This window comes from Simochromis diagramma, unplaced genomic scaffold, assembly GCF_900408965.1.
Source record: "Simochromis diagramma unplaced genomic scaffold, fSimDia1.1 OVJJ01000602.1, whole genome shotgun sequence".
NCBI classification, from domain to species: Eukaryota; Metazoa; Chordata; class Actinopteri; order Cichliformes; family Cichlidae; genus Simochromis; species Simochromis diagramma.
In genome coordinates, this window is record NW_024387040.1 from 7129043 (window position 1) to 7153861 (window position 24819).

General features: G+C 39.5%; 1 protein-coding gene across 3 annotated transcripts in view; it reads right to left on the reverse strand.

Moving 5' to 3' along the window:
- Window positions 1-21851, reverse strand: part of dlgap1b (discs, large (Drosophila) homolog-associated protein 1b) — a 97711-nt gene extending 75860 nt beyond the window's left edge. Inside the window, exon 1 of one of the 3 annotated variants that reach the window (XM_040044453.1) lies at window positions 21170-21848. The gene's annotated coding sequence lies outside the window, so the exon portion shown is untranslated. Of the gene's footprint in view, window positions 1-21169 lie in introns of all 3 variants that reach the window. The other 2 variants (XM_040044454.1, XM_040044455.1) reach the window with 2 other exon arrangements.
- Window positions 21852-24819: the final 2968 nt, after the last annotated feature.

A 24819-nucleotide genomic window follows, 5' to 3' on the forward strand; every position in this document is an offset into this window, starting at 1 on the left:
TTGAGAAAGCCAGAGTTTTATAATCTTCAGCAAAATTGAAAGACCACATGAAAAATGAGAGAGCATAATAATGTGTGTTTTTGGGTTTTTTTATACCCAAGGAATATAACATCAAGCAAGCACTGAGTAATTTTGCACTGTTATGAGACAAGGTATTAAATGCCGTAGAAAAGCTACAATTCGTTTGGCTCGAGTACTCTGTTACATGTAATCACATTTCTCTGACACAGCTTTGCTCTCGCTGGCAGGCTGAATACAGTGTAATAAAGCATAGCATGCCCTGTAGTACACACTTATTGTCTCTCGAGAATCCCATGGTTTCCTCACCACACAGACGTAACCTTTACAACCCAAACACAAAAGCATCAATAACCACGAGAACAAAACATCATCAAGAACAAACATCTTGCTTGTTTTCTTCCTCCCCTACTATAATGAAAGCATCAGGGCAGCTCAGTGATGCAGCAGTTAGCATTGTTGCCTCACAGCAACAAGGTCCTGGGTCCAAATCCAGGCTAGGATTTGTATGTTTGGGTGGAATCTCTATCTTCCTTCACCGGTACAAAGAAGAAGAAAAAGGAAAAATGCTAGTTTGGCTGTAGGTATAAATGTGAGACTGTTGTGATGGGGCTGTGATAGGCTCCAGCCTCTCTGTGCCCCTGAACTGGACAAGTGGAAGGAAAATGGATGAATGGATAAATAGATCTTAAAAACACATAAAACCAAGGAGCCAACTTTAACCTTTTATGTAAGGGAGAATTTCCTCATAAGAAAAGCTACAATTTATGTCCTTTTATACTTTACCTCCTGCACACCTACTGCTCCCTCACTACTTCCATAAACTACCGCTTTCACTCTTGTCCAGCATATCTATTATGTTTCTTTAGCACGTGTCCAAAGCAACTAAATCTCAACCCTTTATCCTTGAACTGTGGAACATGAGCTGCCCCTCTGATGTACTCATTATTATTCCTGTCCTTTGTTGCCACTCCCACTCCCAATACTAATCCCAGGTCCTTTTTTTCAGCCACTTTATTTCAGCAGCACTGTGTGCAACCGATACAACATATCTGGTCTCACTACCATCATGCAAACTTGCCATTCTATGCAAATAGATGTCAATAATAACAAACTGTAAAATTATGAATTTCCTGCATTTTATGGACTCATTTTGCAATGAAAGACTAGAGACAACAGTGGCACTTTACTGCTGTACAATCTATGTGATAACACATTGTGAGTCCCATATGTAAAATAACAATATGCTCCTATTGTTTTCAGCCATCATTTTAGATTAACTACAATCATGGTGTCATTTGTGCAGCACTGCAGTTAGCTAATTGAATACAATGGACCTTTTTCATTCTGACTTGTTATAGCAGAGGAAGCCAGGTGAGACAAGGTTTGTTTACAATGTTCTCAGAAAGATAATAATAATCAACCCAAACATCAATTTAGCATAATAGTTCAATTAACAGTAATTGAATAAATAAGAGTATCACAATGTGACCAACATTCTTGCTAATAAAAAAAAAAAAAAGCCCATCACACCATTGTCAACTAAGCAGATTAATAAAACATTAAAACCTGTTCTCTCACTGTGATAAACTGCAATAATTATGCAACACTGTTTGCATAATTTTGCACTACTCTGCACACGTCCTTGTACAGTAGCTCATTTGGCTTCAGGCACTATGTTCATACTCCCGCTCCACTTTCCTCAGTTATCTCTTAAATTTCCTGCAACTACCTTGCACATTAATATTACTGTGCCCCAGTGCACCGGTGGACTGCCACCATCCGAGCAAACTGTAATTTACTTGTTTGAATAAAACGCTATAGGTTATATTCTTCTGCTCTTCCTTATACTACCTTTTATGCTAGTTAATGTTTAGGTATGCTTAAAAGAAATAGTTCTATATTTTGAAAAATATGTTTCTTGCTGCTGAATTTGATGAAAGCATTAAAACTAATCCCAGGTCTCTGTGTTAATTACCAGAGCCAGGTGCAGGTAGCTTAGCTTAGCCATTCAGAGGCATGGGAGGCGCAGCTGAACTGTTATGAGTTTATACTTTTTCTGTCTTGATTATGAGTCTTGACAATGAAGTGATTAAGAAAGCATTTTAAAAAATGAAAAGTACTGTAGTGGCCCGAGGGGAGGGGCAACTCGTGCAAAGACTGGCATTGTTCGTGTGGATGTTAGTGTGTTAAATTACAGTGTTATAACAGTTATTGTAATTATTTTGTTTGGGTACCTCAGTATTATTGTTAATTTATGATATGGGCTCCAGTGTTTTCTTGTCTGTTTGACTAAGTGTGGTGTTGAGTGTAGCTAACAATGGACCGCCATGATGGAGACTGCTGTCCATATTAATGTGTGTATTAATACAAATATAAAATCATTCCTGGTATTGGCTGTGGGCGTCACAAAGAGTAAAGTACAACACTCACATCACTGCAACTGCCTTTTCTAATACCAAAGAACATAATACCAACCAACATACCACAGGACTAGTGTAGATAAACTGTACTAACAATATTTGCTGAATTAAAATTAAAGTAAATTAATTAAATTTAATTCTTATTAATCTCTAATCTAATGTAATTCCTAATTAAAATTAAGAAAAAAGTAATACAAAGTGACCTCAAGAGGACAGACAACCAACAAGACATAACAGCACCACTCACTTTATGTTACCATAAGATATTGACTAACAGATGGATGGTAAACATGTCTAGGAGTCCTTCAGGATTTTTTTCTTCCCCAGGTACATGAACTGCTTTTGTTGTTTGTTGCCCAAACTCAACTTTCTCTTACTAATACTACTAAACTGGATTGACAAATTTGGGGAAAAACAGTTTAGAATTTATGATCAAGTGAATTAAAAATGCTTAGCTTGTGACAATAAATCTACAAATTAACAAAAATAACAAATGACATAATTTAACTATATATTTTGCAGATTCTGGACCCAAATGCATGAAGTGGGAGACAGGAATACACTGGAAAAAAATTGGCTTTAATACTGTTAGGAGAAAGGAATACAAATAGTGTAAAACATTTGCAGCGCAGGCAATCCAAATAGCAGAAATCTTAGAAAGCATTGGGCAAGATGACACACAGATATGGGGGACAATGTGAAAAGACAAGGGAAAGCTCAGACAATTACATACATCCCAGATACCAGGAGGAGAGGTAACAGGTGGAAACACCTGGGAGGATTAACTTAAACTAATCAAGACAAGGAGACAAAGGAAGTGAAACCTAACATGAGATAAAAGAACAGTTATCGAAATAAAACAGGAAGGGAGACACAACTGAATGAGTAAAAACAAAACAAAACAAAAAACAACCTGACAACTAAACAGGGAGACAAGAGAGACAAAAAGACAAATACAGAGACAAGACTAGAACTAAACAGCTAAATATTAGAGATCCATCCCAATCATAACCTAACATGTAGGACTTAGAGGAAGACATACAAACAGAGACTGCTAGAAAATATAAATGGCATACAGGAAAAAATATAAACAATATAACCTATGTTACAAAAGAAAAAAGGAACAAACCCCAAGTGCAAATGATTCTCAAAACCTAAAAGAATGAACTAAAAAAAAAAAAAAAAAAAAAAGCTTATGGTCTAAAACCTGGGGATCATGACAACAACAGGTGTAATTCTAATGTTTCACTATGGAACCTCATTAGCTTAAACATCCCTCCATCAGTCCAACCAGATAAATAACAGATAACGTCTATTTAAACATGCAGTGAACCCAAACATTAGCATTTGTGTGCAGAGAGTGAATCACAGACCTGCAGACTAACACTCAACCCTCCATCTGGCTGCCACTCGCTAGTGCTCTCTCGCTAGACAATCCCATAAGAAGCATATAAAGTCATTAAATCAGTGTGTACACACTATATTTTACCTCCCATTAACTTGTTAGCTCGTGTATAATTGTTCACAACTCTCTGCGAGTTACACAATTAATGCAGCGTGGGATCACACTTAGGCTTACTGAAAAAAAAAAAACAACAACAACAAAAAAAAAAAAACATAGCTCATCAGAAAAGATGCTTGGGCTTCTTTAAGGAAAAACATCTTTTTTTTTTATCACGCCTATATAACTATTTTTTGCGATATGAAAAGTATACTTATATGTCCAAACAGACCAAATGCAAGAATGCAAAGCAGATTCCAGTGTGTGTGAGAATGAATACAGATGTGCACCGGAACTGACTTCAAGGAATAATTAAAAACACAACCATACACAGCATATGAATTTTATATTCTGCATCTATTTTGTATTCCCTATCCAACTCTATAGCTGCACACTACGTGAAGCTAGTTTCATTGTAAGGAACCATGTGTCGTCCTAGATGCTGGTGAGAGGGGCACTTCTTGATCTCTACCTCAGCTAATCTGAAGTGAAAGTAGTCAGGCTATCAGTGGGGACTTTAAGGGGATTACACATGCTGAACAAACTAAGGCTTAGCGAGAATACTACACAACCAGGTGCATAAGCTCATACATATAACATTTACAAAAAGGCAGTGCATGTCTCCATGTTTCAGTCATGTTATTGACTGATGTTTTTTTTCCATAGACCCATCAGTCGGTTCTAGAAATCTGTAATTATATTAAATGTTATATAGGCCGCATAGTTAGAGATTAAATAGTCCTCAGATGAATAATTCAATAAAAATTCAAGCAATAGTTGTTAGATTAAGCCTTTTAAAGACTTCAGAACTGGACTTCTACAGGCCTTGTGTGTCTTTTTATAATATGCCAACATGAACGTGTTTGACTGCACTTAAATTTTGATGACTCAGTGTCCAACTCTTCTATGCTATCCACTCTCCTCATGCCCAGCTGTGCCAAAGAAGCTGAGAGAGGAGTCGAGATGGGTCGAGTGTAGGTTATAGTTGGCAGCAAGTGTGGCAGTTATATCATCGGACTTATAGTAAGTGCCATCACCTGAGTAGACCGTGGTCCCAGGAGCCAGTAGCATTACACTGACAAGCAGGAATGCTTCCACTGCCTGACAGTTATTTGCTGATCTAAATGTCGACTAAACTGGACACAAACCTGTCTAGTTCCCCACTATCCTGCATCGGGCTTACAGGATTCCCATCAAAGAACAACACAAAGATTCAAGTAAATGATTAAATATGCATAGAAATGCTGACTAGATGTGCAAAACACACAGAATAAAGAGTATAGAATATAACCTTCAGCGGGCTGATCCGACTGCAACACACAATATGATCCTGAAAAATCATCATTAAGGACACGCAAAAAAGCCAAAACTGCAGTGCAAGATGAAATTTAAGACGGAAGCATATATTTTATCCGATGATCCCACGTAATGATTGACGCAGTAAATCTGTATACTGTGTGCCAGAGCTTGTCTGAAATGCTTATCAAAATAAAAGCTTTAGAAAATGATTTCCCTTTATGAGAAAAACCAAACCCCAAAAGATATAAAAATTAGGCTATAAAAATGTAAAAAGTAGGCCATTATTTTACTTAAACAGCAGATTAAAGAGTCTAATAACATCAGATGTAGTGCATTTCTTCTTCTTCTTGACTAATACAGAATAGTCAGTTAATTATTTTTATTGACATTTGCTTAAGGGCAATCAGAGGATGTTGATGCATCACTACTGTGTGGTCTGGCTGTATTGGGGCTGTGCTTAAATCAATAGACACACATTGATTGTTAGCTATCCTATTACGTTAGCTGTCCAGTTGGCAGACGTTTTGCAGGTTGCTGTAAAAAGGTTAAATATGGTGAATGGTGTTCTTTTAATGTGTTAATGACATTGGCGTCCTCATTTGCCATGTAAACATTCAATTAATTTATTCCATTTTTGACTATCAAGAGAATAAAACTATCAGAATTAATGGTTGGCAAGAAACAATAGCTTAATTAGAAATCTAAATGCCTGGTGTGACTTCAACAGCATTTGTTCCAAGAATTTATTGTATGGCTTGCAACCAAACGCAATGTTTTTGTTTGAGCTTTTTTTCCTCCCTATCAAACTGTGTAAAGATGTTGCCCCAAATTGTGTGCCATTTGGAAACATGAGGTATTCCAAAAGCAAAGCCAACATTTAAAGGATGAACACAGGAAAAAATGTGGAATGTGTGTGTTTAGGCTTGAAGGAAATCTGCCATTTATCACAGTTGGGTGTAAGCACGATAATTGCAGCATTTACCAACAAACCTTCAAAAGCACCGAACCAGTAATGATCTCCCCTTGTTCTTATCTCGTGTTTTACACATTTTCCTCAGCTCACCTGTTCACATCAGCCAAAAATAAATGAGTAATAGCTTAATGGCTCACATGAAGCAGAACCATTTCCTTTTAATTTAAGTGACTGCATAAATTACAACATCACGAAGTGTAATGACTCACACATCGGTACATTTTGTTTTTTGCAGCCTGCGTATGAAGCAAAAACCCCCAGTGAACAAGGAAGAAAATAGTGTGTTTGGTGACACCCCTTTCCAATACACACACACACACTTCTCTTTTCCCCATACCTCCCCTCCTACACACCAAATCATTATGACAGTGACTGCTCATCCCTCCGGCTGCCTCCTCGTCAAAGCTGGCCCAGATTCCATCAGATTATACAAATGACATCATCAAGTATGTGTGTTTTTGTGCATGTGCATAAAATGGATGTACTTTGTCAATACAGTATCTCCCACTCTGTTCTGGGGCAATTGTGTTTGTCTGTACATTTCAGAGCTATAAATAAGACCATATATATATATATATATATATATATATATATATATATATATATATATATATATATATATATATATATGTGTGTATATATATATATATATATATATATATATATATATATATATATATATTTTTTTTTTTTTTTTTTTTTTTTTTTTAAAGACATTATGATAAAACAAATAAAGTGTCTATAGAACATGATGAACCTTTACCCTTAGCTAGGAGATTTCAGTGGACTTTCATCCCACTTAACAAAAGCTTAAGAGACATGGCTTGCGTGGCAGGAAGTACAGTACATCTGTTGTTCTGCGGGCCACTGAACTTCAACAACAATATATTATTACATGCATCTGCAGTGAAAAGACAGATGCAGAAGAGAAAAAGGCACTTTGACATGGAAAGAATAATCCCAGCAGGAAACAGAGGCATTGTGACTCAGATGACTCCAGACATACTGAAGCTTTCCCTTTCTGATGTGGCTGTTCATGCAGATTAGAAAAAACATACAATCACCACTTGTGATTGAGAATTGTAGAGTTAAAATAATTATAAAAAAACATATACACCTATGACATACAATTCTGTTTTTAAAAGGTACAATTTCTTAAGTATTTTCTACTTATGGTGGCCCCATCATTCACACTACTCCATCAAATGTATGATAACTACTCCAAGTAAATACCGTGAGAAAATGGTTTGTTGGCAAAGTTGCACCAAGAAGATCTTTTCTCACTCGGTTTATTGGAGCCTGAGAAAATGCCCTGGCTTGTCACAGCTATCCAAAGCTATTGGCTAGTGATGACCCTGACTAAGCCATTTTCTGCTGCCTGTGCACTTGTGTCTCTCTCTCTGCCAGAACAGCCAAAGAGATTTTGGTGTCCTCACAAATGCCAGTATTTCATGCCTTTGACATGCAGGCTCTTATTGCCTGTCTGCCTGGGAGCGTGGAAAGTGTTTAGTGAAGAGAAAAAAAAAATCTGTATCCTCTTCTAGACAACTTGCTAATTATGCTACAAAGCCTTGCTTGCCGTTCATAATGCATTGGACACATCTCATTCAAAAAATGGGACAATGCTTTTAATTGATTTGCTTCATGACCTCAAATTAGAGCGTAAATAGGTGTCTGTCTGCATTTTCCACTTGATCTCCTTTTTGATGTGCCAAGTGCAAACACAAGACAAGAAATGAACTTTTGAAAACTTTTAAGTGTAATTCAGACAAGAGCCATCTTGCCCAGACTAGAATGTTCAATGAAATGCCTGTCTAAACGGAGTCAAGGAAGTAAGCTAGACGGAAATGAATATTCAAGTATGGTGGGGATGAAACAGCTTGGAGATGTGTCCCCAGATCCTCTCGACACTGTTAGGCAGGAAACTAGTTTGATCTATCTCATCTGTGTGATGTCAGGCAGCGCCTACTGTACCTAGAAGCTGAACATCACTACAAACTCAAGCAGTCATCCTTTTGAAACAAATATGTTTCTACCAGCCAAGACACACTGGAGGCTAAAATGAACAAATATGCTTTCGTATAGAAGGTTCTGAAACCAAGCTGTTGTTTCAGATTGTGTCTAGAAACTACTAGAAACTGTGATTTTAGGATTGGTATTCTCTATTCTGATGCTTCCTTCTTTTGTGCAATGCCATGCGAGAACCGTGAGTGTTTGCCTGCATTTATCTAACTACATTTCCTTAAATGTGTAAGCTTTAAAAAAAAAAAAAAAAAAAAAAAAAAAAAAGCAGATAAATATATCAGGTAATGCTCAGCTCGGTTCCTTTCGCAGGCTGCAATCTTGAGTTCGCTGAGCTTGTCACAGAAAGTTGCCCCTCAGATCTTTGCAGCATTGCAATGTTCATTAATCTATAAACGTGCATTCACTTTTCAATCGGTGCGTGTGCCTGTGTGAACAGATGGCATGTAGTGATACAGATAAAAGAGTATTGTGATGTGCCTGGAGCATGAGACTCTGTCCGTGGTGCTGAAGTCATTCCTCCAAGCTGCACTAGCTTGCTCTCAGTCAGGGACATTCATTCATCTCTCCCTCTTCCTTTTCCACTATGTCTCTGTCTCACTCACACACAAAAATACACATGCAGACACACACACACACACACACACACACCATCACTTAGTTTCAGCCAAAAACATATTTTGATCTCCCTGCAAATCTGCTGTCCTGAATTCAATCCAAAACCACTTTTATTATGTACATCAAGATTATCTATACTAAAAGTGGCATGTCCCTGAAAAGGCTCAACGAGAATGCAGGCGTAGCTGGTGACCTGAAAAAAAAAAAGCACCAATAACAGGACGAGAAGCCAGCTAATTCCACATCAGCCCCATCACCCAGGCCACAGGGCCAACTGATGCCTGACCTCCAGCTGTCAGTCCATTTTGTGCTCAATTAGCAAAGAACTCTCCCCGTCACCCATGTGCACAGATCTCAGCATGTGTGACCTTTTTTTCTTCCCCGCTAATTAAATTACAAATAAATCTAGCCTCTAAATGTCTCAGTCACTAAAGAGTTGACAGGATGTGGGCGTGGATTTTCAATTAATATTCGTTTTTTCCCCCCCCTATCTGCATTTAGTGTACATCTCCTGCAATGAATTTTAACAGTCACCGTTTAGGTGCATTTTAATGGTGCCCCAGTAAAGAAAACAAAACAAAAGAGAAAAAAAACACAAGAAAGAAATGGATGTGACCAATTTGTCTTCTTCCTGTGGGTGTGAAATGACTAACAGTGAGCAAATGCATGATGCATGTGCCCCAAAATTGTCACAACTCGCTTACTGTGGTCTGTTATGTAGTTTGAGCCATTTTCGAGCCTGTTAAACACGTCGCAAAAAGAAATGGAAGAAAATGGCCTCTCGTGTATGTAGAAAAATAACCCCTAACACCCCTGAAAATGCTAGTTGCGTGAAAGGGGGCAATCTAGATGATTGGTTATAAATAGGGGTTTGTCCTTCAGTGCCTATACATGCAGCTTATTAGATTGAGAAGAAGGTGTTCCCTTCTCATCTTCTCCCTCTCACTCTCTTCCACCTCCTTCCGTGCCTGCCACCTTGGCATCGGTCGTGTTTTGGCTTTGTACCACAGATTCAGCCCCTCCCTCCTCTGCCTAGACTCGTTCTCTTTCCTTCTCTTGCAGTCAACGTGCAACATGGTGATTTACGGCAGAACCTAAAAACACCACACGCGGAGTTGCGTTTATTTTACACCCCTTCTGGCATGTTTTACAGATTCGTGTAGTAGTATCATGTGAAATCGTGAAAACAAGCCTGATAATGGTCAGTGTGTTTGTTGGCCTCTGTAATCTGTATAGACTTGAATTTACAAATGACTGTCCCAGTAAAGCACATAAGAATCCATGAATTAATGCAAAAAGGATTACTTCTATTTAAGATATTGTTAAGGAAGCCTTGAATCTGGATAAAAAGCATAAAGCTAAGATAATATAATCTGCAAGTAGAATAAAAAAAAAAGATAGTTTGACACATCAAAACACGATTTTTAACACAGGATGCTAAAAATAACCATCTTTTCTTGCCAATCAAACACTGACAATACTGTTCTTAGCACAACTAATTTATAATCAACTAAATTGAAAACAATATTCAAAAAGTGTTGCTGTCAAAGCTGACCCTGCTCATGAATCACACTGGAATGAAATCAAAACTGCCTGTAAGTCCAAGTCCCTGCTAGCATCAATATCATCAAGTTCAATGAAATATTTAGTTATTTTTTTCCACTTGTTTGTGTGCAAAAACAACCCCAAAGCAATAGCGTTCACGTATTCACACAGTGACACACACATACAGTCACCATCTGTCATACTGTAACCTCCCCAAGCTCGCTCTCCCTCGCCGTCCTGCTGGGACACATGCTCACTAATCATTCCATAACTTTGTTACCACCTCATTATGGCAGTTAGTAAGCACCATTGCTAGATTTAACACTTTGTAATGAACTAGCAGTGTGGACTCATCCACTTGACAATTGTATTGATTCACTGCTCCGTGACAAACAGGACCAGTGAGACTGCGTGGTAGCAATGCTGACCTCCACCTGTCTCAAACTACTCCCATCATTATATCCATCTGCCTTGTCTTCTTCTACATCTGATAATCCTGCAGTAATGGTTACCGCTCAACATTATGTTCAGACTTCAATAAGGCATTGTTGCACACAATGAAAGGCTGTCATGTACAACAGCTTTCAGAGTTGAACTGGCTCCATTCAAAACATGCTGACTGATGTGTTTACACAAACACATCGATAGTTTCACGCCACCTGGGAAAAAAAGAAATATCAGAGCAAAGTGACTTGCCAGGGAACAAAAACAAAAGCAAGCGCCAAGATTTGAAGACCAAAATGAGGAGAGAATTTGTGCCAAATTGGCTCCATAGCAGAAATCCCTGAGAGCATACAGCATGAGAAACTGCCCAGTGCATCTATGATTATATAAGTTAAATGTGCATTGTCTTTATACCGTTTTGGGGGGACTTACTAGAAGATCTTTAAAAGGAGCCTAGAATGATTTTAGGCAAAGAAAGATTCTCCTATTGCCAAAAGGTTTCTTTTGAAAGCAGACAGACAAACCTCAGTGTTTGCAGCTGCTGTGAATTTTTATTTCAGCCAACTGGGAAACATCTCATGGGAAGTGTTATTTAAAAAAAAAAAGTGAGAGAGGGCTCAGTACAGACTGAGCTACTCTTACTGGTTAGAGTGAAATGGGAAGCTACTATGGGTGGAAACCAAATTAGATTAGTCAGGGACAAAGTTAAGTAGGAGGAGGGGGTTGACTTAAAATCAAACTAGCCCGATGACCTCCTGGTTAAGAGAGAACCAGGTGGTCGTTGAAGCAGATAATCCCTGAACAATCCTGCCCCCGATGCTACCCATCTACTCACACACAAATGTTCAACCCCGGTGATGCACATGCAGTGCCATTTATTTGTTTAATGAGTTTTCCCTAAATGAACTCCTTTATTATGTTTGTGCAAAACAACTCCCACAAAGAGACCAGAATCATTTACAGAGGTCTTGGTCATACTGGAAGCACTCCCAATAATGTATAACAGAGGAGCAAACATGATGCATTAGCACTGCACAAGTAATAGATTTCACATCTGCATCTACCTCCAAAGAAAAGTATTTTAATTTAAGGACGGTCGTGACGTGATACACTCCTTTTAACAACTCATGAAATCATGCTCTCTTATTTGGCTCTTCTGCACAGCACATTAGCCATCTCCTCCTTGTTCTCCCGCTCGCATTGCCTCCTCATTCATTGGCCCTTGTGCCTGATTTAGCCAGTGCCTTGGGCCTGCAGCAACTGGCAGTGGTATAGAGGGCCATGTAAATGTCACCGTCTCAGAGGCTGTGCTCTGCGGAGCGTGAAATGAAATCTGGCAGAGTTTTAGGGCCCTGCCTTTTCTCACATGGACATTCCACAGTACGTAGGTCCTATATGAAACTCCAGCACATGTTATGATTACATCTGGACCCCCACCCTGTGCCTCCTCTCTTTATCAATTATTTAAGTGTCAAATGTGCTGCAGTGTTGCAGTCAGTTTCAAGTGGGAATTAGTTCCCAACCTGATTATTGTTATTAGTTCGAGAACAGATTATTGCTGCTGTCATGTGAAAGTTAGCTTCGCTAATCCAAACTAATCCTATGAATCATGCAACCATATCAAGATTACCCCATGTTGTATTCATGTACTGTATACAAAATGGGACAAATACACTTCATGTCTACCCAGTGATGGACACTTGTAAGCCTTATTTCTAACTACTCAAATATCAATCGTGTAATTTTGAAATTACATCAGCTTACGCTCTGTTCCAATAAGAGAAGCTAGAAGAACTGAAAATACTGTAAGCTGCCACTGAAAGTCAATGGGTATTTCAACTTTTCACAGCAGGAAAAGCTCCCTGTAGGGTTTACTGGGAAGATTGGCACTATGCTTGAGGGCCACTCTCTCAATTAAATCCAAAACACAAAGGGGCTTTGAGGCTGCGCGGACGCATTGATGGAGGCCAGTAGGCCGAAATGTTAGCATGTTTGTTGACAGGGCTGGATTAATTAGTGAAATTGAGATAAGTCTACTTTGTCCTGAAGCCCCGCATGTGCTACCTTTTTTACCCTAAGTTATTTAACGGTTGATTATATGACATGGTTTAGCACCACAAACTACTATACTGGGTGCATCCTTTTAATGCTTTAACTAACTTTCAGCCTGCACTGATGCCATTCTGGATCTAAAACAACTGTGTCAAACCTCCCTGCGCAGTCAGTCCTGCCTCTGACGATCTCATGCAGGCTTTTGTTATCAAGGATTGGATGAAAATAAGCATGTGTACTGTGCAGGATTCAAAAAAAAGGGGGGGGGGAAATGCATCAGAATTCCTGTACGACATTCAGGACACAAGAGCTATCCTTCTAGCTAGCGCTGTCAGCCTTTAGATGAGCTCAATAAAAACCCCATTCAAAAGTGATGAGATCAATTAAAGGCTGTCATCACAAAATATCTACCCTTTCAAATACCCATTGTTAAAATTACCCTCTATTGCTTATCGTTTCCATTCATCTCCCCGCCATGCACTTAAAGTCAGGCACTTGCGGACATTTACAAATAGGCTCCTCTATTCCATTTAGAGCTGTACCTTTTGCAGCTTATCTTGTGTAATGGGCTCTTAAATAAATCTCCTTGCTTTAAATACACAAGAGCCTTGCTCATGGAGGCTTTCCTCGACGTAAGATCACATGACAGTCTGGACCTCCCATGGAGACTGACAGGCACGTGACATGCTAATGCCCACTGCTGAGCGTTCTGCAAAAGGAGGAGGTTCTTTAAAAAGATTGAATATATAGCAAGTTAAGTGAATTCCAAATCTCACTAAAACACCATTATTAGGGAGACTGCAAAGTGCTCTGTCATTAACCAGAAACTAATAAGAGACATACACATGGGCCTTATTAAACAGTCTGCCAAGGCTGAGGAACCACACTTGCCCATGAGCTATAAACTGGATAAATAAAACTGTGATCACACTTTCTCCCTGCGTGACACTGCCCAGCATCTCACGGAGAAGTCGATGCTGGGGATATCTTCGTCATGTCCCTGATTCATCATCTTCCTCCTTCTCCTGTCACAGCTAGTGAGAGGCGGCCAGGCCGGCTGCTAGAGGGCACTGCAGAAAGCTGGGGCACGAAGGGATGCTGGCTGGTCAAGAAAAGCCCCCCCACCCCCCTCCCTATTGTTCCTTTAAGCCACTCCTCAGAAAACTAGTATGCTGAGTAATACAACTGTATGATATCTGGGGAAAAGAGGGAAATCCTTGATGGAAACCAATAGAAACTGAAACGATAAAGATAGTTTGACATATGAAAGTAAAAGAAAGTGGAATTTTCTTTAAAGCTTTAATCTTGAAGGCTTAAACTTCATCAAATGCTGTTATCGATACTGTTGATGCTATTTATGGTGTCATTAATGGCTGACATCCTTTAAATAAAAGCATACTGACAAAAGCAACATGTCCCGAGTTAGATAAGCCCCAATGTTAACAGCCGACTCCATAACCATATCAGACCTGCATTAGTTGAAGGCAAGCTGAATATTGTCTACTGCTGTCACTTCACATCAAAAACAACCAACTAGTAAAACATGGAGTGGCTTTTATTGTGAAGCAGTTACAGCAAATGCAGTACTTTTGTCCCAGAAGTTAATTCTACCCGTAACAGCTTCTGACAGCAGATCAGTTTTCAATAACACTGAAAGTAAATGAAAAAATTAGATGTTCTGGCGACTACATATCCAAACAGGAGAGTTTCTGTCCTTGCTATAAAGAGAAAATCCAAAAATGCCATTAGTAATGACATTAGCCTGTGTTAAAAACAAAACTTTCCTAATTGCGCAATATAAATAATAATAATAATAACAGTTTAAGCTGTGTGCAGTATGTTTGTCCCCACATCAAAACTTCGTTGGCGATCGTGGCTCAAGAGTTGGCAGTTCGTCTTGTAATCGGAAGGTTGCCAGTTTGAGCCCCTGGCTCCGACAGTCTCGGTCATTGTGTCCTTGGGCAAGTCACTTCACCCGTTGCCTACTGGTGGTGGCCCGGTGGCGCCAGTGTCCGGCAGCCTCGCCTCTGTCAGTGCGCCCCAATGTAGCTTGCCATCACCAGTGTGTGAATGGGTGGATGATTGAATATGTAAAGCGCTTTGGGGTCCTTAGGGACTAGTAAGGCACTATACAAATACAGGTTATTTACCATTCTTCAGGAACTGATGGTCCAATAACATACCTAAGCAGGCTCTGGCTTTTCTTCTTAAATGCCTCTTAAATTCCCGCTCCCTTCCCAAAGGTGCAACACGGTGCATCAGGCTTGGATTGGAAAATCTCCCATCAGTATGAGGCAACGGTGAAAATGTCACATTAATTTATTACCGCAGGGATGTGACACCTGTGCTATTTTACGGTCAAATAGTTTGACATGACACTGATTGTGCTCCTACTAATCATCCTACCCAGGTGGTTAGGATGGGTAGGGTTAGGGTTTCATGAGGATGATTGCCATGAAAACATGGGTGCTGCAGCAACAGGACCCACATTAAAAACAGCTGCTAGGCTTCTGTCAGACAGTTATCAGATTTTATTTATTCAATAACAGGCTATATATATGTTATAAAATATTTTTGGATTGTTTGGATACAAAAAAAGACCCCTGTTTTTAGCAAAAATGACAAAATGTAGCAAAATGGACATGTGCACACACTATTATGGGCTTAAAATAAAGCACTGCTCAGGATTACCTTTCACTGTTCTATCGATACCATAATCTTTAATGCCTCCTGCCAAAACAGCAAGAACTTGTCAAAATCTTCTCAAAGAGGCATCAATCCTCTCCTCTCATTACTGTCAGTCTGGGAGACAAGCTATTTAGACTTTCCTAAAGCTTCAGTATGCATGCAAATGAAAGCCCTTGGCTTTACTGTGCACACATGCTTACAGACTTTGGTGCAAAAAAAAAAAAATAGCATCAATGCTGCCGCTGGCTTTTCAGATTTTAGTCAGTCAGTGTTGTTTGGAATTATAGGGTGAAATCCTGTTTAAATAACAATGGCATAATGCCACTTCTCATGCATGTGAGACACATGTCTACTAACCTACTAACCCACCTCGCAACTGGGGCATTTAGGGACTTCACTTAGCTGTAAGGGGCTTTTCACACACATAGAAAAAACACCATGGAGCTGCAAGTGAGAAAAGCAAATGTGTAAACCTTTTCAGGAACAACATGACTGGTATTTGGCTTTTTTTAAATAATCCAGCTAATGTTAAAGTGGAGGAATTTCAAATCAGGCCATGTGGATGTATCAAGTCATCCTGAACCACTTTTTTAAATGTTCTACTTCGGTGGTTAAATGTAACAATTTCTCAAATTCCTGATTCATGTTTACCTGTGGAGAAATCTAATCTACCAATTTAAAATGTTTTGAGTCATTATATTCAATATGAATTTAGGATCAATGGGCATTCTTTAGGCACTGTAAAAAAATTACATAATTACATTTGTAAGTTGGAATACAGAATACAAGAAGGATTCCCTCAATAGACTCCTTTTTGGCATAGATTTACACATTACATATACAGAAAGCATAACAGCTGTGCAGCAGTTGTTGTTTTGTGTTTTTTCCCCTGAGACTACACGGTTGTTAAACCTTCTTACATTTGGTTTACACACACCCAGAGCTAAGGAGAATCAAATTTAATGTCCTTCTCCAGTACAGGCAGTCATATAGTGGATTCAGCTTCTCAAATCTAGTACCACTGAGGTCATAACATAATGTTTCCATTGCTTTATGGCATGCATTAGGAATGAAATTGAAAACTGAAACCAAAGAATTTGATTATCTTTTTTTAATGAAATCAAAGTAGTTAGCCAACTACATTTTCTGTTTATCTTCTGATAAAGGATTAAATTGTGTACGGATAGATAAATAATATTTTAATCAGGCAGCCTGAATCACGTATATCTCCCTCAAGTGCATATCAAATGCATCTTCTATCTAATGTGCATATGCATCCAGAGTATGTGGCCTCTATGATGGGAAAACATTCATGCTAATTAGATTGCAAGCAACCCAATACTCGTAAGCACGAGTCTATATGTGATCCATTGTGAGCTACTGCTTCCACTATTAAACCACAAATCTGTTTCTCACAGACACATTATTGTTGGTATCCATTCCGTAGGTGACCACACACTCCACAACACTTGATTAAAACCATCCAGACAGTTATCTATGGGGTACATTTTCACAGAGGAGGCATTTGCATGTCTGTATTTCTTAATCCAGGCCCTCAGCTCGCCATCACCGGAGAGTATCAGGATCTACCACTATCAAAAGACAGTTTAAATGAGGCAAGTAGCAAGCGGAGTGTTTCTGCTCAGAATGGCAACAATAATGGGATGTGTGTGCTGTAACCTCACACACAAGTTCGGTAACACTTCAGAATTGCTTAGCATTCAGCAGCTGATTCCACCACTGAAAGGGATATGCATCTTTACTTAGAGAGAAAGAGAGGGAGAGTGTGTATAGGTAGTCCTCCCCAGTGTCTGGCTGAAGGCCTCCCTGGTGGATTATGTTACCCAACAATGGCAGTGGCCTTTCACAGTTGGAGCATGCTGCAATAGCTGGAAGGCAAACGACCATGACTCTCTCCCCATTTCTCTCACTCTCCCATCAGAATTGACATTGTTCCCTGGCAAAAGCAGGTCTAATGTATGTCATATATATATATATATATATATATATATATATATATATATATATATATATATATATATATATATATATATATATGTGTGTGTGTGTGTCACAGCATTCAAACATAAAAGCCCTTGGACTGCAGATTGGATGTAAAAAGATACACTGTACGCTACTTTGTGTTTTTAAATGTGTATAGAGATGCATGCTGTCAACAGTGAGAAAGAAAGGCAGCCCGGGGCTTAGACTGTAGTGTGACCTGCAGGCATTAGCAGGCATGAAGGGAAGCTGTAATGGCAAACAATGCTCCTCATCAGTGACTCAAAAGCTGCTGCACACACAGAAATCCCACAGCGGAGCACTGTATATCCACCAAAGTGACATTATCAGTGTCAGTATACTTTGCCTCATGCTTTAGCTGCAGTCTGATATCAGGGTCCCCACAAATTATTAATTATATTTGTCAGCTGAGTGACTGTCTCAGATAAACGAATGAATTATGGCATTCAAGAATATAGAAAAAAAAATGTACAATATCAGAGATGCTATTACGAGCAAATCCTAGGAAGCAGAAAGCGTTTTGTGGCTTAACCCCTGCCAAAAGACAGATAATCTCAGAAGTGTAGTATTAGTACAGGTTGCTGTGCACCGAGTATACGTTCATTCAGCATCAGGTACAGTGTGTCCCGTTTCACCGGTGATGGCACACCAATTCTTCACGAGGGCCTGTGCACAGTCTCTAATGCAACCGTCTTTGTTAAGTTTCGTAGTTTGATCCTAAAAAATAACTTTCTTTAGCTTCTCTGAGCTAACACACAGCTTTTTCTCCTGCTTTAAAAAAGATTCACAGGAGAAAAGCTGAAGAAATTAAATTGGCCTGCTGACAGCTCCCATACGACCAATCTAAGCAGCACCAGAAAGTGCGCAGGCTGAGATTAGACGGGTAGAGCAGGAGTGCTTGAAGAGTCCCCTCAAGCCAAACTAGTAAGTCTTCTTATTGCCAGAGTGAAACCTCGGAAACAGAAGATGTCCTGTTCTCATAAGTGAACCACAGACGAGCAGCAAGACGTAGTGAGACCCGACAGGGCTCGGCGCTGCTGAACAGTGCAGTGTAATTAAAATTCAAGAATGAAAAAAAAGAACACAGCCTGGATTTATAGCACATCAGAGAATCCGGCAATAGCTGACTCATCATTGCTGTCATCCACAACCATCATTATGATATGACTGTGACTTCTGGTCTTCACTAATAAAACCTGAGGGGCGACAAGTCATGAGTAACAGCTATGTCATCACTGTGCTTTGCGAAATCTTCTTTGCCGTCATTGTGCCTTAATTTTATTGTAAACCCTTGAGGTGTCAGAAAGCAATATTTGTCCCACTGCTAGTCCAAGCCTCCCTTCTGCCCCCCAGGCTTCTTAAATCTGATGGCCCCTTTAATAATTGCACTTTAATTTCAGGCTTCCGTGACTTAAGAGGCAATCTCATGCAGAAGAGAAAGCAAGCTTGTTTGGCCTGCCCGCGATGATGATACATTTACATCTGGACAGCATTATTTGCATGATTGAGTGAGACTTGGTGAGGAAGGAAGAAGTGTGAAAAGTAAAGATATTCAGCATCCATTATCTCACCTCGAAAGCATTCTTAATATTCCACTGGCAGCACCCAGAAAGCAGTGACCGAGGAAGTGTTTAAACATATTTTTTTGTAGCAGAGCAGATATCATCGCGATTTTAACTAAACAGGATCAACAAAAATACAGTCCGACAAGGACAAGCCCCTCGATTACTGATGTGGACAAAGTAATGGCTACAAATCATCCACAGTTCAGTCAGTTACATTTTCTGTGACTTTGCTGAATATGTGGAAATGACACAAGGGGATGCTACTAGAGCTGATAACAGCATCAAGACAAAAGGGAAGCTAATGAAGGATAGGGTTTAGAGTTCAGCCCCGAGTCCATCATTAACTGACAGGCAAAGACGAAATGCTGCTAATGATCACTCAGACACTCCTCCTCCTCCATGGTGGTATGAAGCCACTGCAGTCAGTAATATGAGATGCAGAGGGTCTGTAAAGGAGGACTGGGTTGGAAAGGTGAGCAGATGTAGGGCCCTTGTGTTTAACAAGGAAAGCGTGCATGATTATAGTTTAAGGAAGTGACACATGCGCCGAGGGAAGATCAACAGATTGAGGGATTGTTCCCTGCTTCTTTGAGATAAGAGAATGCGCTTGGGGTGGGGGGGGAGTCTGCCGTGCAATGCCTTTCAATTTCTGTAGGAATATAAAGAGGAAGATAACACGGGGAGAGTGGGAAAAAAATCATTAAATATGCTTCTTGTTCTGTAGCACATGACCTCAAAATGTGCAGATCTGCATGAGCCGCAGCTTTCAGTCAATAGTCCCATTTCTGTGTGTGTTAAGTGCTTAATTCATTTTGGGAGTCTATTAATGGCTTCTTCATAGTTCGTTAACCTCTTAGCCTTGATCCCTTCCTGTCATTCTTGAATTCTGTTCTCTCTACCTTGTAGCATGCATATATATGTATATGTATGTATATGTATAAAAAAATCAGTGCCCCTCCACACACGCAATAATTACTGAGTGTATCATTCCCGTCCATAATGAGCCATTAATGCAGCGTTATTTTCGCAGACAAACTCCTTGTGCATTTTTACATCAGACAAGTGATCCATTCACATCACATCTGGAGTTAGTCCAGAGAGTAATTTACAGATGTAGCGTTGTTCATTTATATGGGCTGAATTACACAGGCTACTACTCGAGGCAGTGTTTTAATGACTGGAATCACACATTCAGGCTGGAAGAAGTGCAGAATACATTCAACACCAAAGCCAATTTCCAAGGAGACTGGGTGACCAAAGAATAAACCCACAGAGCAGCTTGACGTGGATATAGAAATAAGGAATTTAACCCCTAATATCCAGTAGAGCTCGCACCATCTGCAAGGCTTCAGCGCTGGATATTAAGAAGTGACCAGAATGCTACCCCCAAACCTCTGGACGTGGAGAGCCATGGCACATGTTCTCATGGTCACTGCTGCATCCTCGTCTAACAAGTGGCAGTATCATGTTCTGATCCCCCCCTCTCCAAGCATTCATTAGAAGAATCACTGTTTACTGTGTTCTTGTAAAAGAGAAATTCTGCAGTTTGTCGTCATATTAAAATCCCAAATACGCAATTGCAGACGCGGTTGTTCCGTCAAGGCGCACGGAAAGGGTGATTGGATATTTTTGCCTCATTATCACTTGCGGCAAGTGGTAGGGACAGCTGTCAACATGCTAAAGGGGAACGTCCAGCCCAACAACTTTGCCCAAATATGAGGCGTTTTGTGTTTTTGTTTTTTTCCTCTTTAGGTGCCCCGTGTTTTAAAGAAACTTGTAAAAAAAAAAAAAATCTAAACAGTAAATCGTGAAGAAAATAATTTGACAACATGAGAAAAAAACAGTATTGCATCCCAGGTTTGCATGTTTTAATAAAAGTAGATGTCGAAACACTACTTGATCAAAGAGAGGATTGTTTTTAAGTCACGACAGGTGCAAACAAATACTCACTGCAGAATGAATGAAACGGGGGGAAAAACAATTTGCGCAGTTGCCCTACCTTGTCAACACAGTAGACTGACCGTCCCACAGTTGCCTCCAGAGTAGTCCTGGGAATTCGGCTGAAATTGCTTCTTTGCTTTGAGATTATTACAAGTCGGGATTGATCATATACGACGTCACTTGGATGATAAGGTCCCACTGACTGTAGTATCTTCCTGTATCGCTCCGTCTGTGAGCTGCAGAGGCATCACTGAACGTATGAAACAGCGCTTCACACGAACGGAGAAAGGGAAAGTCCGACATGGAGCCTGCTGCCTGGATTCCTCCGCGGTAGAGTCGTCCGGTTTTGACTCACGAAACATACTCGAGACCAGCTGTAAAATTCTTATGATGTCATTTGAATTAACACTTAAGCTTAGGTTGTTATAAGCAAAAGGTGGGAAAATATAAATATAATCACAGCTGCATTTAATTAGCTAATTTACAGGCTAGGTTAAAGGTTAATTACTAACAGCTAGAAGCTAATATTGCTATAACTCAACATTTACCTGAACAACAGGAATACTGAGGCTGTACAAGGAGTTATTGACAGGTATGTCTAATAACAACAATAGCGGCTTCAAAGCACTTAATATCGTAAGGCAAAGACCCTACAGTAATACCAGGAAACCCAAACACCCAGACAAGCACCCTACGAATAAACACTTGGCGCTATTGGGAAGGAAAAACTCCCTTTTGACAGGAAGAAACCTCCAGCAGGCTAAGGGAGGGGCAGCCATTTTCCCACTGGGGGTGAGGGGAGGAAGACAGCACAAAAGACACACTGAAAGAGAGCCAATATTAGGCTAATAGTAGCTAATGACTAAATGCAGAGAGGTGTTTAAAGGTGAGAGGAGAAGACACAGTGCATCATGGGAAGCCCCAAGCAGCCTAGACTTATTGCAGCATAATTAAGGGAGGATTCAGGGTCACCTGATCCAGCCATAAATGCATGCTTTTATCAAAAAGGAAAGTTTTAAGACCAATTTTTAAAGTAGAGAGGGTGTCTGTCCAAACTGGGAGCTGGTTCTACAGAAGAGGGAGCTGGAAGCTGAAGGCTCTGCCTCCCATTCTACTTTTAAATATCCTAGAAACCACAGTTAAGCCAGTAATCTGAGAGGGAAGTTCTCTAAAATATTAGGGATAAATGATTTAACACAGCTCTTTAAGCTAAAAGTTTTCAATTCCCATCTTACCAAAGGAATCAAGAACTGCATTTTAGCCTCAGTTCTTAAGTCAACTTATATCAACGTGATAATATATAATATATCTTACGTGATAAATAAAATAATACAAATTTTAAGCGTGGGTGAAATATGGCCTGGTCGCAGCAGGTGTCGTACAGGTCATGCACCACTGTGGATGTCATCTCATTTGTAAGGAAAATGCATTTGGCAGAGAAAATCTGTTTTTCAGGGGCCCAGTCCATTTACTTAGCTATGCTGCTCAACCCACAAATGCATTTTTCTTACAATTGTGGCATCATTTAAAGGGGACATAAACAGGCTTTCCAATGATATAAGATTAATTTGCAAGGAGCATTGTTACAAGAATGAAGTATTGAACCAAACACAAATTGCCTTACTTTTTGTGCTAAATTTATACATATTAAAGAATATTACTGTTTTGCAAACATTCTCATGAGTCTTTATTACTGCATCTACTCTGTGTTCTGCATTATTGTTAATCCAGACTTATTTATAGAGCTGTTATGTCAAATTTGTTGCGATTTCTGTTGTCCTCTTGGATAGATCTGTCTAGAAAAAAAAAAACCCCGTAATAATTAATCACACACATACACAAAAAAATTCATAACTGTGTCACATAATGCATACTTCTCCCATTACGCTCTCTCTCTGCCAGTGACACTGCTGAATGACTGGAGGCTACTTTGCTAGTTAAAACAACAACAAGAACCAACAAAGCATGCCAGCCAGTGTTTTATGCCTGCCAGGCAGCCTGAATCTGATAACAAGGTTGCATACTTCAATGGCAAAACCCTGGTAACAACAGCAGCAGCACCATAGACTGGTGTTGGATTTTGAAAGATCGGGGTTTAACCAAATCACTTATGCATGTAGAATGTGATACATGGCTGTGCTTTGGTCTTGACAGCGCACAAGAAAATAGCTGCATTGACACATTATTAGGAGGATTTACTGTAGCCCAAAGGCTTTTCATCAACAAGCGATCAACAATTTATTGGTGGCAGTCAGTCAATAAAGACGTTCCCGGAAAGTGTGGGTGAAATCAATATTTCTGTGACCCAACTCACAACCCGGAGCCTGAGCGGGAGGGAGGAGAAAATAAATAAATAGAGCTATAATGAGTTGTTACACTTGCTCTGTATGCAAATAAGATTGATTATTTGCGTTGCTGGTGAAGCATTAAAAATGAACTGAGGTGAAATTTGTACAAATCACACTAGCCAGTTTTTGTTCCTCATTTCACTCCATTTGATGTTCATTATGGGTGTAATGATTCAAGCCTGCCTGATCACAGTGCGATGACAGACTTTTCTTTCTGAAGGGAAAACTAAATTCTCCCTCGAAGCTGACAGCAGTAAATCTCTCAGAGCTGTCCTTCAAGAACAACAAGGGCAGAGATCTAAACGCAGGAGCGTGTGTGTATGCATTGTACTTGGATTGTGTGTGTGCGTGAGTTTGTATGTGATGTCTTCAAGGGAACTTGTGCTGATGCTTTTAGTCCCTGAGGATGAATGTGTTGTCCGATTTGCATCACAGTATCTCGGATGAGCAGAAGACCAATGACGCTTACCTAGGCCCACATATTAAAGTGTGTTATGAGGCTTGGTTCCTTCAAAATTTGCCAAGAAAAACAAAATCCATGACGCTAACTTAACCAAATTAGCAAAACGGAAAATATTTAATATTGTATTTTTAAAAAAGAGAGCAGTGTTTGAAGACATTTTTCAATGAATTGCTACTCTTGGTGTATGCATTTGTGTAGCCGGTCTATGAAAGAATCCGGACCATGTTTTACCCTTCTCTCAGACTCAGCATGCAACAGCCAGCTATTTATCAATAATTCAGTCCAAAGGAGGTTTGCAAACATATAAAAAATGACAGAAAGTGAAAAGTAACTGATTCTGTCATCACAATTACCCTCAAATGACATATTGATAGTCTGTCAGGAATCACAGACTGTTCAGCTCTCAAAGAACTCCAAGATGCTATTATAAGAATTAAGAATACATGTCTTGCTTTCTTTTCATTTGCCTTTCTGTAATTCAATATTAGTAATGTTCAGTATTTTAATGTGAATTTAAGTATTGACTCTGTCAACAGAATAATCTGGTGGCTCATGATTACATTTCAGTTTATTTGATTAATCATATTTATGATGCTTGGAGATGAAGCACAAGCCATATTCATGTAAATTATTAATCATTCATTAAAAATTCTGCTGATGCTGCCACAGCAATGACAGCATAACAGTGTCAATCCTAATGAGTCTGTTTAAAAATGAGACCAAAGCATCAACTAGCTGAACTTTTAAAAGAGTAATTTTCTTGCAGAGATAAATTTGTTGGGTGAATAAAAGTAAAAGGAATCTAGACTGCATAGCAACTGAAATTGTAAAAAATTAACAAAACAAATATGTATTTGCATCTTTGACAGCTTATTGATTGCAGCAGTAGTATGCACC